Source organism: Carlito syrichta, unplaced genomic scaffold, assembly GCF_000164805.1.
Source record: "Carlito syrichta isolate Samal-C Ts95f unplaced genomic scaffold, Tarsius_syrichta-2.0.1 Scaffold303767, whole genome shotgun sequence".
In the NCBI taxonomy this organism is placed as follows: domain Eukaryota; kingdom Metazoa; phylum Chordata; class Mammalia; order Primates; family Tarsiidae; genus Carlito; species Carlito syrichta.
The window spans coordinates 14,083-41,321 of NW_007247863.1; the positions used below are offsets into that span (position 1 = coordinate 14,083).

The 27,239-nt window shown below is 37.7% G+C and overlaps 2 pseudogenes; one reads left to right on the forward strand and one right to left on the reverse strand.

The window, feature by feature from the left end:
* Positions 1–27,239, reverse strand: part of LOC103261576 — a 41,426-nt pseudogene that overhangs the window by 5,636 nt on the left and 8,551 nt on the right.
* LOC103261575 lies at positions 24,303–25,308 on the forward strand (annotated as a pseudogene).

Sequence of the window (27,239 nt, forward strand, 5' to 3'; positions counted from 1 at the left end):
GCAGGAAAGAAAGTATTAGCTGCTATGAATATGAATTTCAGACAATAATTCTAACTATAAAAACTATTTCAGTAATTTTATCTTAGTTATAATATATTTTACCATACTAATATAAAGAATTGCTAAACTCTAACTAGATTTTCTTAGGCAAAGTTCAGACCATTCAAAATATTTTTTAAGCTCAGAGTAAAGTTATCCACAAATTGGTTTCTTGTAGAGAGGTATTTTAAGAATAGTCAAAATTCCCTGCTAGAACAGCTTTAAAAGACAATAAAACTCCTTTGTCCTTCACCCATAATATAGCATCAATTTTTGCCCTTAAAATGTTATAAGATACACTAGCTGCTCCCAGAAGACTTCTATAGCCAGCCTATAGAGGTTAATTCTAAATTAACAATACACAAGGAACCGATTTTAAAATTTTGGAAATCATTCTTATTTGGAAGTTTTTCTTAATATTCTATGTCCCCAATAACTAGTACTTTCATGGCACTCATTAAATGTAAGGAAAAAAAAACAGAAAAAGGAATGAAAAATTCTTCTCTCAGAACAAAGAGCAACTTCAGAGCTTCCAAAGGAACAGTAAGAGGAACCCTTCAATTTCTCTACTAAAATGTGCTTTCGTGAGATAACTGACATGCAGACTCACTCCCCTGAGTGCTTTTGCTTCCAGGCCCACATGGAATACAAGCTTTCTTGCCATAAACCTGATTTATGGACAGATAGGTATCAGGTGGACATTCTTTCCACTGGTTGGTTTCTTTCCCAATGTAGTGGCCTGGGGGACGGGGACACATGATGATCCTGACTGCTCAGAGCCAAGGGCACAGGCATGGCATGAGGATGCCACCCCATCAACTGCATTAGTGGCTGTGATGGAATAAATCTTCACAATGTCATTGATGAACCGTCTATTCTGGAAAAAGAGAAAGAGAGAGCGAGAAATACTTTTGCCTTAGGGCTTAGCTGTACAATCAGATTATGTCTTACTTTGATATCATCAAAATAAGTAGAGTGTCCCAGTGTAACAGTTTTTAATTGACAATGGATTAATATCACTATTTAGTTCTTTTTTAAAAAAAGCTTAAATCTTGACACCAGAAGTCAATTTCCCTAATAACGGAGTTCCAGGAGTTTTGCCACAATCACCATGAGATATGTCACAATTGGCATAAATTCAGGTATACTCATAAACTTTATATCTGAAAGAACTGGAATAGTTTAAGAGAGAAGCAACTTTATGTCCTATCATTATTTATTCAGATATAAGCCTAAATCAGATGATTTGAATCAAATCAAATCAAATAGGATGTTGACAGTGGGGCAGAATGGAAAGGCCTTAGAATAGGGATTGGAGAAGCATGGTAGACTAGAACCTCTGGTTCTCACCCAAACTGTTGCAGTCACACCACTTCTTTGAGCCTTTGTTTTCCTCTCTAGTCTCTTCCCTAACCAACATAATCTGATATTGTCTGAAAGCATGTGTAATAGAGAGCAAAAACCTGGGTCTTACTGTATTTTCCTTTGTGTAACACGAGATCAATTTAAGGGCTGGTTTTCATCAAGTAGTGGACATCACTCTATCAGTGCAGAGCAGTGATACCCTAGACTACTCAATCGTTTTTGTCTGGGGCAAAGAAAATGGCAAGCAAAGAAGTAGGGTTCCATTGCATGATCATGCCTCACACTATGTTGATCTGAATACTCGTTAAGAAATACTTGGAGTAAAATAATATCTGGAGTAAGGATTCCCCACTGAATACCTGAAGATAAAGGAGAAAATATTCTACATTTGTCACCACAGTACTAAGGCCACTTCTGAACAAGTGGTTTACCCTGTTCTCACCTTAGGAAGGTCACATCTATGGAGATCCACACAAATAACAGTCCTGCTATCACTGAAACATACTATACAACGGGATTTACTTAGGGGAAGGTTAGGGCTATTCTATCAGGAAAAGTAAAACACAGGAAATGATTCTGTATGTTAACCCAATTGTGTGCACACACACACACATTCTCCAGGCTGTAAAAGGAAACATTACTATAATGAAAAAATGTAACAACATCAGCTAATGGCTCCAAGATAAATGTCAGATCATTCAGATGAAGAGGAAGAAAGTTACCAGACTTCTCAAAGCCTCAGAAAGCCTTACAAACAAGTTATTTTTTAAGAATTGCAAAATTAGATTCCTTTGTCATAAGCTACACGCAAATAGATTTGTTCAGAGTGCAGAAAAATTCAGAGACAGAGTGTTATTTCATTCCATACATTCTTACCTGCAAAACATAAAAAACTGCCATTTTAGATCAATCCACTCCATACCCAAACGATTGCTTCAACATGAATGAAAAGCAAAGTCTTTTCTTCCAAATCTGAGTGATCATTTTGTATGCATCTCCACAGAGACATCATCTTTGTGTTATTAAAAGAGAAAAAGAAAAAAAGTCCTTGGAACTTACATCTTGACCCTGGTTTGTTCTCTGGAATGCCCATGTAATTGCAAATGTGGCATTCTTGAAAATGATGTGGGTGTAAGCTTGTTTTTCTTTGGTTCCACCCCATGATTCTACAACATTGGTACTTTTTCTATTAATATCCTAAAACACAATGAAAAAAATACACAAATAAAGCACAAACTCAATATTAATATTCATGTATATATATTACAAATGTGTATATGCTTACAGTAAATCTGGTAGAGTTCATGACTATTTATCTGCAGAGCATGTTTCCCGTCAAACTTGCACAGATACCTTACTCATTCAGTAATTACTATAGTATTAACCACATTGTTAATATAACTTGAAAGATGTCTCAAATCATAGTATGTTTAAGGATTGGTGTGTGTGTGTGTGTGTGTGTGTGTGTGTGTGTGTATTTTTTTTTTTTTGCCTGTTTTTTGTTGTTAATCTGTGTGATTCTAGCATAGGAAATACACTTACAAAAAAAATTCCTCAAACTTCTAGCAATAAACTTCTAGAACCCTCATAGAATAGAAAGGTTTTCTATCTTTATATTTTTCCTTTAGAGATTCTGATAAGCAGCTCTTACAAAAAAATTCTTAGTTAGCCCTGAATTATACTTGCAAGTTCCAGACAAACCCAAGTGCAGGTTAACCAGAATATTTATCCTGATGAAATACTCTCTTGTTTATGCTTGAATTGCAAAAGGTTTGATTTGTATAATATTTTATTTCTGATTTCTTGAGCTAAATTCAAGATTTATAATAATCATATAAATTTGTAATATTCTAATTAATATGCTGTCATTAACATAGCTATAAAGCAAATATAATAAGTCAACAAGATAACATAATATACATCTAATTTATTTGGAATGAAAACCAAGGCTAAACCCTGAGTATTCCATTAAACTTTCCTTACAGAAACTCTGATAGAACACTTGTGAATTTGGACGGGTTTCCATTAGTTATTGGGATGTTGGCAATGAGGTTTTATGAGCTCAAGACATGCCTCTTCCTTTTTCTTCCTGTGTTAATAAACGTATGACTCAAACATGATATAAAATAACCAAATACAGTATAAGGAAATATATTTTGAGTTCACACCACAGATCGGAATAACAGGAAATGTTTGACATACATTACAGAAATTCTCACATTACCGAACATCAAAATCATCATTCATGTCATTCCCCAAAAGGAGTTCATAATATATAGACAGAGTTTCTCTAAGCATCATCTTTTTAGGTCATAATAAATGCAATTTAACACAGTAGTGCAAATAATACCACCTTCCATTTGTAAAGCATGATATGATATTCAAAGCATTTTTACACATTATTTAATATGATATCTCCAAAACTCCTGTAAGAAGATCAAATCACAGAGAGAGGGAAAAAACAAGCAGATTTTTCTAAAAGCTAAAAATTCTGAGATTGCTTTATCAAAATAAATATTACATAATTCTAACCTCAGGAGTGACTTGTCAAGTGACAGAAGCAAGAATATAAATAAATTTACATAATTAAACAGGGATTTTAGGAGAATATTGGAGAAAGTGGATAACTTTACTTAAAGGAGTAAGAAAGAGCTTCCCAGAAAAGGTGAAGTTTGAACTTCCCTGGAAGTATGAATGGGAGTTCTTCAGACTAAAGAGCAAAAGAAAGAATGTCATTTTGACTGAGTGTGTCAATATATAAGGAATGAAAAAGTACAGAGTATCCTAATAACACCAACAAATTGAGAGTGACTAGCAAAGTGAGTAGTAAAAGCAGGTGTGCTAACAGAGACTGGAGAAAGACCACAAAGAGTCACAGAGATGCCATACCCAGGAATGTGAAATGTATTTACACACCATTGTTTCTCAAACGTGAGTATGTCAGTACCACCCTTGAAGCTTGCTAAAATACAAATCGCTGTGCCCTAGAGTTTCTCACTCAATAAGACTCAGCTGAGACCCAGAAATTTTCATTTCCAACAAGTTTCCAAGAGATGCTGTTGCTGCTGGTCCTGAGACCACGCTTTAGAACCACTGCTATAGGCAATAAAAACCACTAAGTGAAAGGGGAAAGATTTGTCGTTGATGCCTCTAATGTTATTTTTATGGTTAAAGACAATTTTGACAGCAGTATGGATGAGATAGTGGAGATGAAAAGAATGGATCGGAGACTACTGAATAGCTGAGTTGAGAGATAACAAAAGTCTGAATTTCAACAATGGCACTGAGTATGAAGAGGAACTAACAGACTAAAGAAATAAAGAGGCAAAGTTGAGAAAATTGAAGACTTGTGATAAAGATAGATATATGGAAAATTATTTGATTTTTTACTGCTACAAAGTCAGTATTTTTGTCAGAACAAAATAGTCTGCCTTCATGTAAGCCATTAGTAATCACAAATAAAGGTTTAAAGTCCTTTAAGGTCCAAATAAAGGTTTAAGGTCCTCACATTTTGTATATCATGGAGGACACCATTAATAAACTGTTAACTTGGCTGGGCTCAGTGGCTCAGCCTGTAATCCCAGCACTTTGGGAGGCCGAGGTGAGTGGATTGCCTGAGCCTGTGGTTTCGAGACCCTCCTGGGCAACTTGACGAGACCTCATCTCTACAATAAATCAAAAATTAGCTGGGCGTGGTAGTGTGTACCTGTAGTTCCAGTTACTTGGAAGGCTGAGACGGAAGGATCGCTGGAGCCCAGTGTGTCGAGGCTGTAGTGGCTGGGAGCAGCCATTGCACTCCAGTCTGGGTGACAGAGTGAGACTCCAACTCAAAAAACAAATAAACAAACAATAAACTGTTAACTAGCTACTAAAGGGTCATTGAACAAAACACAAAACAAAGTAAGTCTATGAAGTAACTATTTAGTTGTAATATTATAATCTTTGTCAACAATCTTTTAAAACCCAAAAGAGGTTTTAGTAAATGTTGTACTGTTACTGTTCTCAAGCTTAGAGCTAAAACTTGTATAACATCTAGAAGAGAAATGGGCAAAATTATGACATAGGTATAGTAAAGTCCTTGATCTAAATGTATTAAATTTAACAAGGAAAAGTTCTTTCTTCCCAATAGTCTATACTTCCATTATTTTCTACCCTTACTTATTAATACATTTTCTTTCTTGCTGATGGTTTCAATAGTTAAACGGGTATTATGGGAGAATTTTCATTTTGCTGGTGCCATATTAGTATGAAGGATTTTTTGCCAGATTAATATTCCCTGGCCTTTATCAGTCACCTAGACCCTTCAGTTACTCCTCCCCATGAGGAATGAATGGTTCTTCATGGATTTCATTGCACAATTCTCATGGATTTCTTTAGATATTTTTTAATGTTTTTGGAAGACCCTAAAAAATGGCAAGAGAAATGGAATTCTTATCCCAACTTGTATAATTAAATTAACACTTGAAAGAAAGTGCTAGGCTTAGAAATCTGCCTTCAAGAGCTGATCATCCACTTACCACCATGAAGTACAGAACACAGTCGGCTGAACAGAGGGTCTAAAAGACAAAAGTTATTCTTCCTAGTTCAAAATCCATGGCTCCAGGCATAGATGTTGGTGGTCTATTTGAGAGATTAAAAATGGCAATATTAGCCGGGCTTGGTGGCTCAGCCTATAATCCCGCGCCTTTGGGAGGCTGAGGTGAGTGGATTGCCTGAGCCCGCGGGTTCGAGACCCGCCTGGGCAGAGAGACCTCATCTCTACAATAAATCAAAAAATCAGCAGGGCGTGGTAGCGCGCGCCTGTAATTCCGGCTACTCGGAAGGCTGAGGCGGAAGGATCACTGGAGCCCAGCAGGCGAGGCTGCGGTGGCCGGGAGCAGCCACTGCACTACAGTCTGGGCGACCAAGTGAGACTCCAACTCAAAAAAAAAAAAAAATGGCGATAGTTATAGTATGTTCTAAGTACACTTGGGAGTAAAATTAAGTTACTATTTTCCATTGAACTGAAAGCCATGCTCTTCTCTTCAACAAATCTACTGCTTCTCCCAACCAAACAAACTCCTTCCTCATTCAATCCTGCATGTCTACACCCTTTGTTCTATTATGGAATCTACACACCATGGTAATATGGCTTGAATCTCCTGCTATAAATGCTACTTCCCATTCTAAAGCAACAAAAATACCCCTATGGGAAAATTTCAACATGAGAAATGAAAGCAAAATGGAATTCAGACATTTTTAACACACTACAGAGAAAATTGACAAAAAAGACAAACCAAAAGATATTTCTGTAAACAACTTGGTCCAAGATCTCTTCATTAATCATCCAAGAATCATGGATATTGTAGCATTTGGATATCATATTGCTAGATTTTTAGCTTTATCCAAGTAAAATATAACTAACATTTATAGTTTCTCAATTATTGATTCTACAGATGCCCTTAAATATGACATTACCCTGTGACAGCATGTTATTTACTAAGTATTTTTGCAATATTAATATATTCTATAGAGTAGTCCTACTTCATCTATTTTTGTGGGGAAACAGGTGTGAGGATTCTTACAGAAAAGAATCAGAATTGATTTTCCTACTTAAATCCTGGGATATGCAAGTTTATGATCAAGTAATCATTATCAGAGCCTCCAACCCCATTCTTGATATGATCTCCAGCCACCTCCCAACCAGGAAATGATAAAGGTCATTTTCATTAATAAAAATTCCATTAATGATTTCCAACAATTTTTTTTATCAATATTTTTTATTATGATATTGTGGGGTACAGTTAAGAGTTAGGTATACAAATATCTTCGTTCAGGCACCCTTGTTGATAAGAGGTGTCTCCCCATCCAACAATCTTTTTAAAATGAGGCAAAAATAAAAAGAAGTCTCTGTGTTTATGTTCAAATCTAGAACTACTCCAAAAGAATCCCAACAGTTGCAAATCGCATGCAGAGGTAGACTTCTAGATACCAATAAAGATGTTCCAAACGATTCCCCAGGAGGACCTAAGTAATTCACTATTTTGCATAAAAGTTATTTAAAGGGAGAACTAAAACATTTCTCAATGAAGCATGATTTTTATTTTAAGTAAAACAGATGGTCTTTATCCATTCTAATATACTGAGATGGAAAATCCTAGTCTTCAGCCAAGTAATGAAAAGTAGCAACTTTAAATTACTTAATGAAGATAATTTGGGGTCTATAGTTCTTGCTTATAGTTTGTTGTATTGCTGCTTCCTAATTCAACCCATTCTGCGTGCATTCACTTATTTATTCAAGTAGCATTTATCGAGTGCCAAGAACTATGATATGCACTGAAACAGAAAGATAAGACAAGGTCCACCCTCACTGAGGAGTCAGTAGAATATGAAAAACAGACACACATTAACAATTGTCAACAACAAGTACACACATGTACAGACATCAGGTGATAGACGGCAGGTAGATAAGTGGGTGGGTAGTCACATGACTGCTGTCATGGTGATGGGGTCTGTCTGTGTCATGAAGGTCACAAAGGATTGATTAAGTTACCTTGGGTCTTATGGGTAGAGGCAAGTACTTGAAATAGAAAAGCTAATTAATACATAACAAGTTGGGGAGGGGGTTGCAAAACAATTATTAATAGCTACCTCTGAGAAATCGGTTCTGCCCTTGGCTAGTGATTAGAGGACAAATTAAAGTGAGCTGCTAGAGAAATATGACAGATTTAGGCAACGACACATGGCTGCTCATTGGGTATATTGACTCCATGTTATGTTCTTTCAGAAAGCAAAAACCTAGGCTGGACGTGGTGGCTCACGCCTGTAATCCCAGCACTTTGGGAAGCAGAAGTGAGAGGATTGCCTGAGCTCAGGGGCTTGAGATCAGCCTGAGCAGCATGACAAGACCTCATCTCTACTACAACAACAACAACAAAAAATGTCAACAGTTTAGAGCTGTGCACAGTTAGATGAGATCTGTCCACTGCACAGCAACAATCAACATAGCTTAAACTGAAAAGTCCACAGTAGAATGAAAATAGGAGAAACAACTCTAACACGCCACCAAGCAAGATTGTGAATTAATGGCAATATCTTAGCATTGACATTTCCACTTCCATCTCCAAAAGAAAATGTCAACATCTGCCACTTCAAAAGGTATGAGAGAAACTGAGAAAGGAATTAACATCAATGCTAGATTAATTTGTCAATTTTTGAGATGTTATAAGGTGTTAAAAGTTATCTTGAATATACTATATCAATCAAGGTAGTCAAAAATAATATGTAATAATCTACTTACTGATAAGATAAATGTCGATTGCTTGGCTGTTTAAAGGCACATGTGGTTGAAAAGACAGATAAGCAGGTATAGAATTCTAAGAGTCAAACAGTCATAAAACAGTTCAACTCTGTGGGACAAAAGGTCCTTGACTGCAATAAAGGTATTATGAGACACATTTAGGTTCAGAGAGACTGCAGACTTGTGGCAGGGGTAAGAAAGAGGAATATTCCCATGGAGCGATTCTATACCAAGAAAGGGAGAACTTTAAGAATGTTTCTCTAAGAACACATTCTAGTGTTCAAAAATGTCATGAAGTGGGATGGTAAAGCAGGAAAGGAAGAAGAAAAGATGACAGTACATGGATGCTAATGAGAGGTATGATCAGAGGGGACGAATACCCCCAGCAAAAGAAAACAAACATTTCTCATGTTTGCATATTGCTCAGCAGAGGGTCCCTTGGGTTCTCTCACTTTTTTCTCTGTCCTGACCAAGAAACAGAGTGCCTTGACTGCTCTGTGACCTGGCCAGCTGCGTGCTTCTCTCCTGCAGGTTTGGACCTGAGCTGTAGCCTTAAGCACTCCCAGGCACTGATAAAGGTGTTCAGGCTGTTGTCCAAAACACTGAAAGAAACCAGCCTCAGCTTCAAACCAAATCCCTCAAACCCTCACATAAACTCCATATCCCAACTTCCTCATTTTAGATATACCTAGGTAGAACACCCCTTGTCTTGCTGTCAGTTGCAAGGTACACTGCAACTGACAGTGTACTGCAACTAGACTGATCACCCTGGTGTTTAGTGCTTCTTTCTTTGAAATCCCAATTGGTCCCATCTTAGGACGGTGTGGGACACTCCCTTGTGGAAACTCACCTACCAGTCACTTTTGGGGCAACTCCAGCCATGGGTTTGGCCAAATGGCACATCTGTTGTTATGGGTTGAATGTGTCCCTTCGAAAAAATAAGCTGAAGTCCCAATCCCTGTGAATGGTACATTATTTGGAAACAGAGACTCTGCAGATATAATCAAGTTAGGATGAAGTCATTAGGGTGGGCCTTAATCCAATATGACTGGCGTCCTTATGAGAAGAGGGAAGTATCATCACAGACAGACACACAGGGCGAGTACCATGTGAAGACACAGAGACACACAGACACAAAGGGAAGAGGGAGGCAGAGACTGGAGTTATGCTCCCACAAATCAAGGAATGCCTAGGGTTACCAGAAGCTGAAAGAGGCAAGAAAGATCTTTCGCCCCTAGAGTCATCAGACAGAACGTAGCCCTGTCAACACCTTGATTTTGGACTCCAGCCTCCAGCACTGTGAGAGAATATATTTCTGTTGTTTTAACAGAAATATATTGTTTGTGGCCTCCTGTATGGCAGCACAAGGAAACCAAACACTGTAATACTCTTAGCAGGAGAGACACTGAAAACAGAAAATAAAGGAACCCAATGCTTTGAGACTCGACTTGGAGGAGACACAAGATAATATATTGGACAGGAAAAGCAGGTGGATAACGTCTTCAAATGGAAACTGGAGGGCTAATATCAATCCAAGTGCCTTGAGGGATAGGCCACTGCTGTCCAAGAGAGACATGTGAGCCACAAATGTGAGTTTAAATGTTCTAATAACATCTTGAAAAGTAAAAAGAGGCCGAGCTCAGTGGCTCAGCCTGTAATGCCAGCACTTTGGGAGGCTCAGGTGAGTGGAGGCAAGTGGATTGCCTGAGCCCATGGGTTCGAGACCAATCCCAGCAACTTGGTGAGACCTTATCTCTACAATAAATCCAAAATTAGCCAGGTGTGGTAGTGCGCACCTGTAGTTCCGGCGACTTGGAAGTCTGAGGCAGAAGGATCACTGGAGCCCAGCAGGTCTATGTTAAGGTGGCCGTGTGCGTGACACTGCACTCCAGCCTGGGCAAAGTAGTGATACTCCAACTCAAAAAAAACAAAATAAAAAGTAAAAAGAGGTGAACTTTAATATGTTTTATTTAACCCCAATATACCTAGAATGTTATCATTTTGCATGTGATCAATGTACAAAATTAATAGACATTTTACTTTCTTCATAATAAATCTAGCATGCATTTTCCACTTTCAGTGACCTCAACCTGGGCCTGCCACATTTCAAGAGTTTGACAACCACATGGTGCTAATGGCCACTGTATTGGCTAACACATCTCAAGAAGGTTAAAGCAGAAATCCGAAAGTAGGGAGTATTAAAGTTAGTAGAAACTTTTACTGTGTCTTGGTTGTCATTTTTATCCATTCTCAATCATAAAAACTATATGAAATAGTATCAATAAAAATGTTGATTTTGAAACCATTTACTTCTAATCTAAGGTCCTAACAATTATCATAATTTTTATATAGTCCCTTCTCGTCTTTGTTCGCATGTACACCTTACAAAGATACATGAAATTTTGTATCTTCCTTTTTCCCTAAGAGTGAATTCCATATTTTCCATGTTTCTATATATACTTTATATTTCAAGAATATTCTGTTTTTAAAATTTTTATTTAGGACATATCTCCTGTTGACTACATTTTAACTACTGGATTGCTTTTGCCTTCTACTAGTTTATAACATATATATTAAAACATACAGTTTATAACATACGTAACTAAAATGAATGAGAGTATAATAAATTTCCTTTGGTAAATATTTTCTGTATTTCAACATTTCTCTAGAAAAGAAAACCAATTAAAGAATTATTTGATCAACTTAATATCTTTAAACCAATATTTTGTGCTATTATTCTAATTTTAAAAGCAATGTGTATCTATAAGGAATATTTATTAAATACAGTTAACCAAATTTTGAAAAATAAAGTTATTCATACTTCCTAGAAAACTGCCGCTCTATCCCAGGGATAGCCTCTTAACATTCTTTTATAATATTGTTCTCCTGTATGTTTTTTTAAAACATGCATTAGGTTTTGCTATATAATCTAGTTTATTTTCTGATTTTTTCCATTTACTATTGTCTTTTGATTTTTTTATAATCATCATCATATCAAAAATATTTCTCCATTGAAATGAAGAGAGGATAGTTAATAGATACAAAAATACTGCTAAGTACAAGAAATAAGATCCAGTATTTGACAATACAGTAGGGTGACTACAGTTAACATTAATTTTGTATATAGTTCAAAATACCTAAAAGTATTGGAATGTTCCCAACATAAACAACAAATAAATGTTTGAGGTAAAGGCCAATTATCCTGATTTGACCATTACACACTGTATGCATGTTACAAAATATCACCCATATCCCAAAAATACATACTATTCTTATGTATCAATAAAAACTTTCCCGATTAAAAATCCTTTCGATACCTAATTTTAATAACTTAACTACATATTGTATTATTATATCATAATTGCATTTAACTGCACCATTGTTGCAAATTTAGTTTTTCTCCTATTCTTCACTCATAAATAATACTAAAATTAATCTATTTGCCCATAATTTTTCTTTACATCACATTGTTTCCTTGATATAAATTCCCAGAAGTGGAATTATTGGGTTGGAGAATGAAAGCATTCTAAATTCTTGAAACATATTGCCAAATTGTTTTCTATATAGCTTCCATATAATCACTGCATCATATTTCATTCAATTAGTATAGTGTCACTTTCTTACTCATTACCCTATTGCCATTTTCTATCTTTTCAATTTCATTTATTTCTATTTTTGTTATTATAGATAATGCCTAGTGAACATCTTCATGTGACTTGTCTTCACCTTTGAATTCCTCTTAGGCAAAGTTCCAGTACGTAAAGATTTACTTCTACATACCTGTTCTTCAGCTGTGTAAAACTCACACAAGGCACCAAGGACACTTCTGACACAATTGCATGCATCCTGGTTTCAGATAATATATGAACACCCCCCTTAAATAAATTAACCTCTGACTCACTTCAAGAGATCATAAATGCTTTACATTCTTTTCCCAAAGGTTCAGAACTTGGAGAATAGTGTACATAAAAAATACACAAAATCTGAGTGGATATACACTGAAAAAATAGTCTACGTTTCTCAAACAATTCAAAAAGGAGCAGATATTGCTATGTGCCTTCCATTACACTGCACTTCTGCTCTCTGAGTTTATAATACATATTGCATGTAAATGGGTTGCCTTACTATGGAAAAAAGAAATCACTCCCTGGGTTTAGTATGGCTGTATATTTCTGCCTATTAATATTTGGAATTGTTTTTAGAAAGTATATTTTTGTATGCTCTGTTTTGTGACTTAAAAGTGTTACCTTTGTAGTCAAATTTCAGATAAGAATGTACATAATGCTACTGGAGCTGATTTGTTTGGTTATTAGCTCTTAATAGTTGTGGAAAAATAAATGTTCTATTCTAACACCAAAAACCACTAACTGAAATTAAAATAATGGATGGTTTATGACTATAGTATAAATACATACTTTTCAACAATTAAAAAAAACTCACACTGAGAACACAAGAATCTGAAAGCACTCCACATCACAGTCAAGTCAGGCAAACACATCTACTCTGACTTCATGACTGGGTGGGTGGGTGATTGACTCATGAGAAAGGCTGCCTCTGTGCCTCTCAATTTGACCTTGGTTTTTGGCAGTGCTGCTCCTCACAGGGTTGGTTACTGTACCACTCAGTCACAAAAATATGCAACAACTTTTATCTTTGTATTCTTTATATTATTGTTTGCTATTTCAACCTAATACATGAATAATGCAGAGATGCATATGTTTCAAACAAAAATAGAACATTTCTGAAAATTTGCAAAAACTTAAAATATAGCCTCTAAGTGAATAGGTAAGCAAGTGGATAAATCAAGTACTGCCATGAGAGTTAAACAAAAAGTCCTCTATAAGATCAAATAAGGCCAGGTTCAGTGGCTCAGCCATGTAATCCCCGCACTTTGGAAGGCTGAGGCGAGTAGATTGCCTAAGCCCATGGGTTCAAGACTATCCTGGGCAACTTGGTAAAACCTCATCTCTACAATAAATCAAAAATTAGCCAGGCATGGTAGGACATGCCTGTGGTTCTGGCTACTTGGAAGGCTGAGGTGGAAGAATCGCCTGAGTTCAAGCAGGTCAACGCTGGGGTGGCCGAGAGTGTGCCACTGCACTCCAGCCGGGGTGACTCAAAAAAAAAATCAAATAAAATTCCAGATAATCTTACTAGTAGATGAATATACACACACACACACACACACACACACACATATTAGTTCTCTATAGAGCCATACATGCAGACCCTCCCAACCTTATTTTTCCAGTAGGTCGTAACTTTCTCAACTTATAATTCAATCATCAGAATTTTAGGAACAAAAACCCTCATAGTCCTGGAAATAGCTATTGTATTTTTTTCTTCTCCCTTAGGTTAAATATTTTAAATGGTATGCTTGGTCAGCAAAAAAGAATCGTTCACAGTTAATATATATTAAGGTCGTGTCTTTACCTCTTTCACTCATCTATTTAACCAACATTCTTCAAAGACCTATTGTCAATCTCTGTACTCATGTATATACCTACTTCCTATATCTCAAGCCTGTTTGTTTTGGATAGGTGCTGATTTGAAACATTAAAAAACATATACGTGTGTGTGTGTGTGTGTGTGTGTGTGTGTGTACAATAATCAAACATAATATGGAGAAAAGTGAGCTGATAAAAAATGCCAAAGGATTGAAAAAAGTAGAGAATGCATCTTAGTGTAAAGCCCTGGTATTTACAACAGCTACCTCTAGCATCAAGCTTAAAAATATATACAAAGATATTTTCATTCATTCAATCAACAAATATTGCAGAACAACTAAGTGTGAAGCCTCATAAGCACTTAAAAGGAAAGAACAAATAAAGTTCAACAACTGCCCCATAGAACTCAGTCACATTTTCAGGTTGCTAATAAGTGGGATTCATATACATTTTGTAGACATAATCATAGACTTTATAAACAAGGAGAATTCAAGATCATTTAACCCCTCACCATGGTACAGTGCTGAACCAGCTTAAACTAATTAAGACAGAAATGCTGTCATGCTACTCTTTTAAAGTGATAACATAGGTTTCATTACCCAAGCTGGCATATCTATTCTGGTATTTATACCCATAAATGGTGATCCTCAATACCTACTTCAAAACTGACTTCAAAAAAATACAAACTTAATCATTAATATTCTTATAGGAAAGTCATCTGGCTGTGACACCACAATTACTATTTTAATGTGATGACTAGAAGACTGGCAAGTAGCCAAATGATAAAACAGAAGTTCCTCATACTGTTTCCAAACATCAGGGGCTTGGCTGAGGCCCTGTTGCTTGCCACACAGAAAGCCAATCACTGAGACAGTGGTTATTGCCAGGAAATAAGACTTTTTAATGGGTGATATCAGCCTAGGATAATGGGAGATTAGTCTCAAGTCTGTCTCCTCATCCCACTGAAGTCAGGGGTTTATATAGTGGAGCAGAAATACAAAAAATATGGATGAATAAGGAAGAGGAGTTGGTAAACAGGAATTAGGGAGGGTTCTGGCATCTCACTGTCTGAGTACAGTGACTATGTGTTTTGGTTCCTTGATACCATAGGCCTGAGTGTTGGCTGCCTGAGAAAGAAACTCAGATACACAAATGTAAGTTTCAAGCTTTAAGACCCGGAGGTCAGTTTCTATGTTTATTAAAAACAACTGTAGCCATTAGTTCCATAGGGAAGTAGGGCTGCTTTCAATACCCATATTAAGTATGTTTCGGAGAGCTGGGTCAGAGAATAAATGATGTCCCTGCTGAAGAAATACATCAAGTAGGTTGATTTTGGACTTACCATTCATTCCATCATACTTTGAATTCCCAACATTGAAGCACGAAGTTTTCATGTTGCCAGGCAGGACATTCCACCATTTATATTCAAACCCTAGTGCGGGCTCTGTTCCTGCCATCATGGTCTACATTCTACAGGAGATAAGTGGGGTGAACAATTACAATCAAACTGCATCTGGACAATTTTCTCTTTCCCTGTTCCAAGCATTACGAAGCTATAATTTGCAGAGAGAGAAGTGGGAAGGAGAGATGTTAGATCACAATTCCCTTTGGAAGAAATAACTTTTAAAAAAGAAATCTGGAAGGAAAAAGCCCTGAGTATAGTACGCATACATATACTTGACCAATATGAGAAAAGAAAGGGATAGAGAAAAAATATTTTTAAATATGTTTTCCTTCATTTCTGGGAGTAACTCCTAATACGGAATTACCCTCCATACAAAGAATAATTCTGAAACAAGTTCAATTTCTTTTACATGTGACCTTAAAATCAGTTCCCTCCACCTTATTAATAAGGAATGGTTTCACCCTTCCTATTGGCCATTAAACTTCACAGAATATTAATTTGTTGACTAATTACTTGAAATTCAAAATACTGATTATATTGAGAAATGGTTGGGAGTTGAGGGACTGGGAAAGAGTTAAGTTTATAAATAAGGCTGATTTAAATCAATCTGCAACTCTGAAACAGAAGAATCTTTTCCAAACATTTTTCAATTTAGCCAACACACTTTGCATCATCATGTCAGTAAGAAAGGGAGTAGGGAAAGAAAATGTTTATGTAGCAAACACTTCCTACTGCTAACGTGCTACAGAAGACATATTTATATAACTGGCTCAATGATGATGAGATAGATATTATCCAAAATCTTATAGACAAAAAAACTTGCAGTTCAAAAGGCTTAAACAACTTGGATAAATCACACTATTGGTAGCATGTGAGATGTAAATACAAACCTAAGTCCATTTGACTTCAGAGTCCTTAATATGCTATCTTATAAAGGCTTGGGATATTAAGTATACAGCAGGACTATATTAAAGCTGTATAAATGCAACTAAAAGGTACTGTAATATTTGTCTATTAAAATATTTTAAAATTCTGTAACCACTTTCCATATTATTATTTGGTAAGTACTAAATTTTTTAAACTGTACTCTAATTTTAAGCAATCTACTTAGGGACAATTTTAATTGTCATATGATCACAATGAGCAATTTTGTTATTATCATATCCTAAAATGGGATTCATTATTAGAAGAAGTAACTTTTTGTTTTTTTTGCCTGCATGAATATACGTGCACACACACCAGGAAAGGAGTGCTTATTCTCAGTGACATATGATAAAATGTTCTTATCACTATCCAAGGGCAAACAGTCACCCCATTAAGACCAATATTATACAAACGCCACTAAAACAGCTATTATCGTGTATTAAATAAACCGTGATGGTCTCACAATTCCATGATCATATTTTTTAACTCTTCTTCAGTCTCAATGAGATAAGAGAATTAAGTGCTTAAATTAAATAATTCTTCATAAAAAACAATTTAGAATAAGGTCACAGTATTCCAACAAACTTACTTCTAAGAGCCCAGTTATGGGACCAACTAACATCCTAACCGTTGTTGCATCTGAAAACGTTCCACAAGGGCACGGATGGCAAGAAGATGATCCATTGTTATAAAATTCAGGGTTGCAAGGTGGACAGTCCTTCTTCTCTCCAGAAGGGGGCAATCTAATTTCATCTGTTAGATCCGCCCTGCAGATTTGGGGCTCTATTCACTTATACATTATCTGTGTCTGCCAAAAAAGAGAGAGAGAGAGAGAGAGAGCAGGTCACATAACATGCTTGTAATAAAAAATCCTAAACTGGCAGCCTAGGAAAACTTCAAATAGTGACAGAATAAAAGAGGTCAATTGAAGAGAATCTAAAACATTGGTGACAAAATGAAAGAAAACGTCAGTGGAGAAATGTCTGTTACTTCCAATGCTTTCATGGTAAGCTATATATGTTCCTCACATCATGAAATCCCTCTTTAAAATATAGGTAACATGATTATCACCCTTACTCTTTCATCCATTCATTCACTTTATTCCATAACTGACGTGTCTATACAGCAACTCTCTTTTTTATTTTGAGACCTCTACACTTCCTTTCATTTGGCCAGAGCACAGTTCACCAGGTTTTGCATATATCAATAACAAAAGAAAAAGGTTATTTTCAAAAAGAAAATTTCAAGTATCACATTTCAATCCTGCCACTTCATAAATATTGGTAGTTGTTCTCTGAGTCGTTTTTAATAAACTGATGTCAGACTATAAGAGTCATAGCTAAAATATTGACCCTGGAGGCCTCTAGGCCCTGTTCTGTGTTCTCTGAGCATCAGGATTAAGAGAGCTTCTGCCCTCAAGAAGAGTAGTCTTTTAAACTCTGTCCTTCCATTCTCTCACACATGCATTCAGTCAAACCCAAAAGCTATAATTATAAAATTCACCATTCTCGTTTTGAAACCAGGAATATCAAAAGGGTTAGCCATTCCAAAACACAGTATGCTCCATAAAGGAAAAAGGGAAAGGTATTCTAAATGCTAAGAGAAAAATATATCAACTCTTTAATACTAAATATAGCTTTTTAAAAGAGACTAAAAGTTCCTTTTATTAGACGTATAATCAACTGAAAATATGTATTCTCCTTTAAAACAACTTCTGCAAAAGGAAGTCTATGACTGAAGCTAGAGTGTCAAAATTAAAGGTAGTTCTTTATGACTATTTCCAGTTAACAGGAAATCACGTACAGGAAGTCCTTTAGGCCACTCGATTTTATTCTCAAGTATTCTCATGAAAGAGTAGATTATCTGAAGAAGGATGCTTAACAAAATGGCTTAAAGGTAAATTTCTCAACAGAATTATAAATCACATTTTTTCTCTTTACAACTCTCTTTTCCCACATTCGTTTTATGGCTTGTGTCACGATACACTTTAGCCACTTCACACATCTGCTTTTCTTACCATCTGTAATATAATGGCCACTCCTGCTGGGCTGCCCAAATAGCTGAAAAAATAAATTAGACACTGCATCCATAAGGGGCTTTCAAGTCTCCTCAAGAAAGACAATATAAAATTCAGAGAATTTCAGCAAATGAAACATCATTATGTTTGGGAGATTGCCTTTTTTAAATTACGCTGAAATGAGTGTAGAAGACAAATTTCAAATCCTAGTCAATTCGCCAATTTGCTAATTTATTTAGACATTAATAAAAATAGATTGAGTTATGTGTGAGCTACTGCCTTGTGGGGAATCGCTGGTTCCCATGTGGGAGTGGGGAGCGGTGCTGACCCCAGTGCACCATGTAATCTTCTCAAGTACTTTGGAAGCAACGTTATCACCCTCAAGTTTATAAATGAGGAAACACTCCAGAGTAGAGCTGTTAAACAGCATGCCCAAAAGTTATACACAACTAGCAAATGGTAAAGTAATCTCTAGGTGTCAAAGAGAGTTAATTTGGAAAGAGTAAAAATAATAAAGCATGCAAAGATATTTTGAGAAGTCAGCTAACCACACGACTTTCAAGATATGCAAACTAAATCATTAAAAATTCAAAAATGTGTACCATCTTTAAATACTTAAAAACTTAGAAGTACAATTTCAAATGCTCTATATTAAAAGTTTGTTTACAAAACCTCTTGTTTCACATGGCAGATTGATTCTCCGCCTCTCTTTCTAATGGGGGCAGATGCTTTCAAGTCTGGTGAACTGGGGAAAGATAATAATTAATATTAATGATACTTAGCACCAGATGGCCCATAGTGCAGGTGGAAAACCAACAATCAACTCATTCTCTGGCAAGCTGAGATAAAATTACAAAATGTTTTATAAAACCAAAACTCTAACACAGCAAAATTTACCCGATTACTGTTAAGATGGCAAAAGAATTGCAGTGTAAGTGTATGTTTATATTAAGCATGAAAGTCTACATTTTAAAAAGCACAAGGAGGTACCAATTGGAAACTGTTTCTCATATCAAAATAAAATTCAGCACTGGGAGGACTAAAATTTAGACAAATTTTGAAACTGGATTTTTCCATGATTGCCTGATTTCTTCCTTCAAATATCACTACACAAATGCACTAAGCCTTTCTGATTGGCTGAACTCATCAGAGCTAAATTATATGCGCTTTAAAAGAGTCTACTAACTGCCACTATGATGTTCTGCCACTATGATGTTCTGCCACTATGATGTTCTGCCACTATGATGTTCCATGATGTTCTGACTCAGATGGCCTTAGCCAAGCAGGCAATTTTTGCCTCCCAGCTTCTCCCAGACCTTGATTTTTTTCCAATTGCAAGCCACTGGGCACTCGCTCGTCTCTCTTGGAATTACCCATCTGCCATCCTGTCTGAGCCCTTCACCTTCAAAGCTACAATCAACATCTACAGCAGCACTGAGTAGGACCTTAGACTGCCCAACTACTTATCACCATTTATCCAGATCCCTTTTCTATGAAGGTTTTGCTGCTTTTCTGTTTTCTCATGTGGTTACGTCCTTCTCCCCTTTCTAAATGTTTAACAACCTTGATCACCTTCCTCCTTTATGTGGAAGACACCGTGAGGATTTAGCATTTTACTGGAGGTTTTAGCCAGGGCCTACAGCAGAAAAATGTTCTAAAATTAAACTGTGGTGAATATATAAAAATGCTGAATTGTATGCTTTAAATGAATGAATAATACATGATGAGAACTGTATCTCAATAAAGCTGATTTTTTTAAAGTTTGTTTTTTAAAAGACTATCAGGAAATGTTTATTTTAAACAAATTCAGAAATCCATAGTCTCTGAGAAATGCCATGTTTTCCCATTGTCCCAATTAAGAAGCAAATGCTGAAAGTATATTTGACTGCTTAAATCCTATACAAAGAAAGGCAGATCTAAAAAACATATCCCCTTATACTTTGTTTTTAATATCCTCTATGTCTTTCTCCTGCTATATAATTCAGAAGCACTGTGTTACAGACACTGAGCATTTAGAATAATTTGTAATATCACGTCTGACCCCTCCACCTTCAAAGTCACAGTCAGCATCTACAGCAGCACTAAGTAGGACCTCAGCCTGCCCAACTAGATCAAAGGGAAAAGAAAGGGAAAAGAAATCATAAGACAATCTAATATCAAAACACCAGCAAACTCTCTATGTTCATTAATTTCCTAAACTCAGAGATTGAGAATTTGTATAGTCTAATGCCTCCTTCTAAGAAGGCTCTCCCATCTAGAACATCCTTCCAGGCGCTCTTTGAGCCTTGGCAGAAAGTTCCTTATTTCACACAACATGCAGTTCCAGGACTGGGCAGCTCTGTTTTTTAGAGCATCATCTCATCCCATTGATTAGCCCAATGTAGCCCTACTATATAGAGGACAAAGCACTATAGAAGATTTAAGTATTAATAAGACTCATTACTCCAAAAAAAAGATTATAGTCTAATAGTGTTAACACAGATTCTCAACTGTAATAATATGACAAATTTTAAAAACAGGAAGGAAATTCAAAGCATTGGATTAGGAAACAGACAATTTGGGTTAGAATTCCTGCCCTGAGATTTACTAGCCATGACAAGCTATGATCTTAGGGAAGTTATTTAACTTCATTATGCCTCAGTCAGTTTCCTCATCTGCAAGCTGGGTGCAGTAGTGTCTAAATTGTGTACAGCTAGTGAATGAAATTATATGCACTGTTTGAATATGTATACACATATATATACAAGCATTGACGTATGAAGAGAGAGTTTGTGCACAAACACGTAAATGACAGCCGCTTCTGGTATTAGCACTATCATTACTATTATTATACTATGATTATTGTCCCATCATCCTCATCATCTCTAAGAGAAAAATAAAACGCTATGAGTGCCCAAAGGGAAGAGGTCTAATCTCTGACTCAAACAGGAAACATCACAAAGACAATAATAATTTTTTCATCCCTTGGTGTATTTCTTTCCACTTGAAAATATATTTCCAGCCAGGCTCGTTGGCTCAACCTGTGTAATCCCACGCCTTTGGAAGGCTGAGGTGAGTGGATTACCTGAGCCCGCGGGTTCAAGACCCACCTGGGCAACTTGGTGAGACTTCATCTCTACAATAAATCAAAAAATTAGCCAGGCGTGGTAGCACTCGCCTGTAGTTCCAGCTACTTGGAAGCCTGAGGTGGAAGGATGGCCGGAGCCCAGCAGGTTGAGGCTGCGGTGGCCGGAAGCGTGCCACTGCCCTCCAGCTTGGGCAACAGAGTGAGACTCCAACTCAAAAAAAAAAAAAGAAAAAATATTTCCAGATTCTTTATATTTCATACAAAATATCCTGGTCTCTATCCTCTAGATTCTGCTACTTTTGTTGAATTTTTTCAAGACTTATGCCAAGGATAGAGCACAATACTCTAAATGTGATAAGCATCCATTCATTTACTAATTCTCATTCATTAATTCATTCATCAGGCTGGACTCAGTGGCTCACACCTATAATTCCAGCACTTTGGGAGGCTGAGGCAGGAGGATTGCTTGAGCCCAAGAGTTTGGGACCAGCCTCGGCAGCATAGCAAGACCTCGTCTCTACAAAAAAGAAAACAAGTATCCAGGCATGGTGGCGCATGCCTGAGGTCCCAGCTACACAGGAGGCTGCGGCAGGAGGATCACCTGAGCCCAAGAGATTGAGGCTTTGGTAAGCAGTGATCATGTCACTGCACTCCAGTCTGGGTGACAGAGTGAAACCCTGGCTCAAAAAAATAACATAATAAAAGATTATAATAAGTCATTCAACAGATGCTTCACTATCTTCTTTGCACTAGGTACTACACGAGGCTTGGTGATTTTTTTTTAATGTATAAGAACTAGTATCTGTCTACAGGAAGTTGAGAGTCTGGTGAAGGAAATAGTCAAGTCTCTGCAATAAAGCAAACTGATATCAAAACACTAGCAAACCTTCTATGATCACTATTAAGTATCGAGAGAGGTATGTACAAAATTCCGTGGAAATTACCGTCTGGTAATTATGCTATTTAGGAGTTTATGCTTTCTATGAACCTGCACAAAACCACTCTCTATTGTGGTAATAGTAACCATCTTTTTCTCTTTGGGAACTGATTCGCGTGATGCTGAAAGGAAACGGGAACTACATGGTTTGGCCTCCCCAGCCACGGGCATGTACAGGCGAACTAAGCCAGCCTACCAGAATACCCAATGCTCTTTGGCAGAGTGGCTGGCCTGCTATGAACCAACCACTGTCTTTTCTGAAACTTTGGTCAATGTTCCTAATGTCAAAAACTGTGAGAATAACAGTGGCTCGAGTGGAGGTGACAATGAACATCTTGCACCACAGGAATGAGCAATTTTGATAAGGAAATTAAACAACCAAAATATCAGCGAGAAGAACAAGAGAAAGTCTTGATAAAATAGTTTGCTCTATATTGACCCGCCAGTCATAGCAGTCAGCGGGCTCCTGCCCGATTCCTGCCCCCTTCCTCAGTTTTCTATCAGCTTGAGTCAGGGTTCCTACCCAATTTCTGGAAAGTATTTTTTAAACTAATTACTACAGAATGTATAATTATTCCCAAGTGCAGAAGGCAAACTGACACCTTGCTCTGCCACCATTAAAAGGAAACATGTGAATCACATCCTCCGCTGGGGATGGAGAGGAGGAAAACACCAGTAGGTTCCTCTGCCTAGGTCTAGCACCCAAAACAAGTGCATTCTTAAGCCTTTTCCATAAGTTGCTGACGACTTAACAAAAACAATCCCATCCACCTGATCTTGCAAGTGGATATGAGCCAACTTTTGTGGATATGATAATCAAGTGAGAAACTTGCTGTTTCTCAAACATGAAGAGGTTAATATAAAAATAAGTGTCCTTTGTATATCTGGGGGTCCTCCACCCCCCAACCCACCCCCACCCCCACCCCCGCACCACCCCGACCCCCGCTTTTATTTTATTTTTTATTTTTATTTTTTTTGAGTTGGAGTCTCACTCTCGCCCAGACTGGAGTGCAGTGGCTGCTCCCGGCCACCGCAGCCTCGACCTGCTGGGCTCCGGCGATCCCTCCGCCTCAGCCTTCCGAGTAGCCGGAATTACAGGGACGCGCTACCACGCCCGGCTGATTTTTTGATTTTATTGTAGAGATGAGGTCTCACTACCCAGGCGGGTCTCGAACCCACGGGCTCAGGCAATCCACTCACCTCAGCCTCCCAAAGGCGCGGGATTACAGGCTGAGCCACCGAGCCCAGCTACCCCCGCTTTTAAATAGTTGGTGCATTTTTTATGTGCATTTTTTTATTTGCTGAGTCAGGTCTTCTGAAGTTTGAATTCCCCTGGAAATCTTTTTCTCAAAAAAGAAATCCTTTCTCTTTTCAAAATCCTTTTATATGAGAGTTGCTTTCACATAAATTTTTATTTTACTAACTGAGCACATTTTTCAAGCACATTGGAGTTTTTCTGAATCTTAATTTTATCATTCTTCCAAGCTTTATTGGTTCACAATTTGTAGACACTTCCTAATATCTTCATGAAGTTAATGATTTTTAAATAAAATGCTGAAAATAAGTCACCCGACTCATACTCTTCTTTGTATAAGTTAGGCCAAATAATTTGTTACATTTATACAACTCTGGCAAATACATGAAACTATACTTCTAGTTGATATGCATTTATTAAATCAAACATTTTACGTGTGGTTCTTCAATTAGCCAATATATCTACCTAACCATATCATTTAGTCCACAACTTTCTATTCTGTCCATAGGAGATCATGAGAAGCTCTGTCAAATATGTTGCTAACATTAAAACATGCCTTCGGTCAGGCTCTGTGGCTCGTGGGCGGCGAGGTTGCCGAACCCATTCCAGGCAGCGCGGGTGGTTCCTGGCCCCTCGGGCTCGGCGATCGGGAGGGCAACATGGACGACAAGGAGTTAACTGAACACTTTAAGTCTCAGGTGAAAAAAGATCCTGACATGGCCTCAGCAGTGGCTGCCATCCGGACTTTGCTGGAGTTCTTGAAGAGAGATAAAGGGGAGACAATCCAGGGCCTGGGAGCGAATCTCACCAGTGCCACAGAAACCCTGCGCGGTGTGGACTCCTCAGTGGCAGTGTCCTCTGGCGGGGAGCTCTTCCTTCTTCATCAGCCTTACCTCCCTGGAATACTCTGATTACTCCAAGTGTAAAAAGATAATGATTGAGCGGGGAGAACTTTTTCTCTGGCGAACATCACTGTCAAGAAGTAAGATTGCAGCTCTGTGCCATACTTTCATCAAAGATGGGGTGAGAATATTGACTCACGCCTACCCCAGAGTGGTCTTGAGAGTCCTGGAAGCAGCTGTGGCAGCCAAGAAGCATTCCAGTGTTTACATCACAGAGTCACAGCCTGATTTATCAGGTAAGAAAATGGTCAAAGCCCTCTGTCACCTCATCGTCCCTGTCACTGTGGTGCTGGATGCTGCTGTCGGGTATATCATGGAGAAAGCAGATCTTATCATAGTTGGTCCCGAAGGAGTTATTGAAAACGAGGAATTATTAACAAGATTGGAACCAACCAGATGGCTGCGTGTGCTAAAGCACAGAACAAACCTTTTTATGTGGTTGCAGAAAGTTTCAAATTTGTGCATCTCTTTCCATTAAACCAACAAGACGTGCCAGATAAGTTTAAGAACAGGGCAGATACTCTGAAGTTCATACAGACTGGACAGGATCTCAAAGAGGAGCATCCGTGGGTCGATACAGCGCCCCTTCCCTCATCACCCTGCTGTTCACAGACCTGGGGGTGTTAACACCCTCAGCAGTCAGTGACGAACTCATCAAGCTCTATCTATAACCAGTGTGCCCTTTCCTGCTGAAGTGAAGCTTCCACAGTGGAGGCAGGAGTAACTGCTTGACCTTCCTCAGTGGAGGCATGAGTAACTGCTTGACCTTCCAGTGAACCAGGCCAAAACTGGATTGTTTTTAATGAAGATTTATGAACTAAGGATTTAAATTCATAAATCTTGGAAAATCTTTCTTACTCATTGCAGTCCTATCTATAATATGTCCATAGCTCTAACTCGACCTAAATCGTGCTTACGGTTTTCAGAAACTTCCATTTTCACTCTCCAGAAATACAAGTTAGATTATTAGCTACTTAAATGATGAAAGATGTCCCAAGTCCACCTCCTTTCATCTTCCTCTGCACCCCAGGCTGACTTGCAAAAGCACCAGTGAGAGAGACAAGGCCAAAGGGAGGTGATCCTAACCACAGCCACAACCCCTCTGCAATAAATGACTAACAGCTGGTCAGGACATGCTACAAATGGTGCCTTGTAAGAAAGGCAAGAAGCACTTGCTGGATTTGCATCAGCTTCTGGTGGTGAACATATCCCTCAACAGGAACAAGCCAAACGGAGTAAAAACTACCAGAAAAACACAAGGAAGGCAGAAACAGCATTTGGCAGTCCCGTCCTGCATGACTCACCAGTTAGGAAGATAACTTCCAGAATATTTGTAAACTGAAATTCTGTATGAGGATTTCCTTTAAACATTTGGGTCCTAAACAGCTTTCTAAAATTACTTACAGTAATAATTCAGCATCTTTTCAAATAAATTATATGAAAGAAAAAAAACATGCCTTCTCTTGATGAGCATTTGCTCAATATCACTGATCAGTATGGTTCTGAGTTCAAGCTCCATGCAATGAATTTGTGTGTGCTTGCATGCACTTGTCTACGTGTATCTCATTTTATGTAAGAAGTAGGCTCTAAGCATTTTGTATAAATAAGACATTCACAAAAAGTTCAAGTTTACTTACTACTTAGAATAATTTTATAGTGAACACTTATTGGGAAGTAAATATTCTTTATTTTCTGCATCTCTATTTTGGTATACTAAGATTTAATTCGAATATGTCACATTTGAGGAAACTCATTTATATGTCACAGGGAATAATGTCATGAAAGTCTGACATCTCCTTGAGACCTACAGAACCTATTTGCGGGTCAAAAACACCAACTAAATAATTCTCCATGTTTTTTCTATCTCTCTGTAACTACACAGGGCCTTATACAATACTTGATATACAGTAGGCCCCACAAACATTTGGGAATGAATGCCTTACTGTATATATTAGAAATCTTAGATCCTTGTATCTTTTCCACACACTTTGCCCTGGTTTCCATGTTTTCAGCTGGCTCTATTTTCCCACCATTTACTTCAGTGTTGCTGAATCCAATGGATACTTTGCAGTCCTCATCTAGGTTGACTCTTCAGCAGCACCAGCTATCTTAACCACTCCTGCTGGTGTCAATACTCTGTGATAGTAACTCCCTTGGTTTTCCTCCCACTTTTCCTGCTCTTCTTTCCTAGCATTGGCTCCGACCTAAATCCCCTCTACAATTCCCCTACAAAAGTTTACCCAAACCAAGGCTTCAATTGCCACCTATTTGCTATGAATCTCAGATTCGCATGTCTGGCCCAGACTGAGCCCCAGACTGGTATAAAAAGTGGGCATTCCAACATCTCTACTTGGCCCATCTCACAACATAGTCAAAACTATACTCAAGGCCTTTTCTTCTCTGCCTCCAAACCTTCTCTCTAATCACGCAGTACCTCTATCCACCCCTTTTTAACACTCCCCTCTCTCATCCCCTATCCAATCCAGCTAACTACCACATCTTGTGAATTTTACTTTCTACTTACTTCTCCAGTCCATGCCCTTTTATCTATTCCTCTTACCACCACTCACTCCATCTTCTCTCACACGGAGAAGGGCGTCAT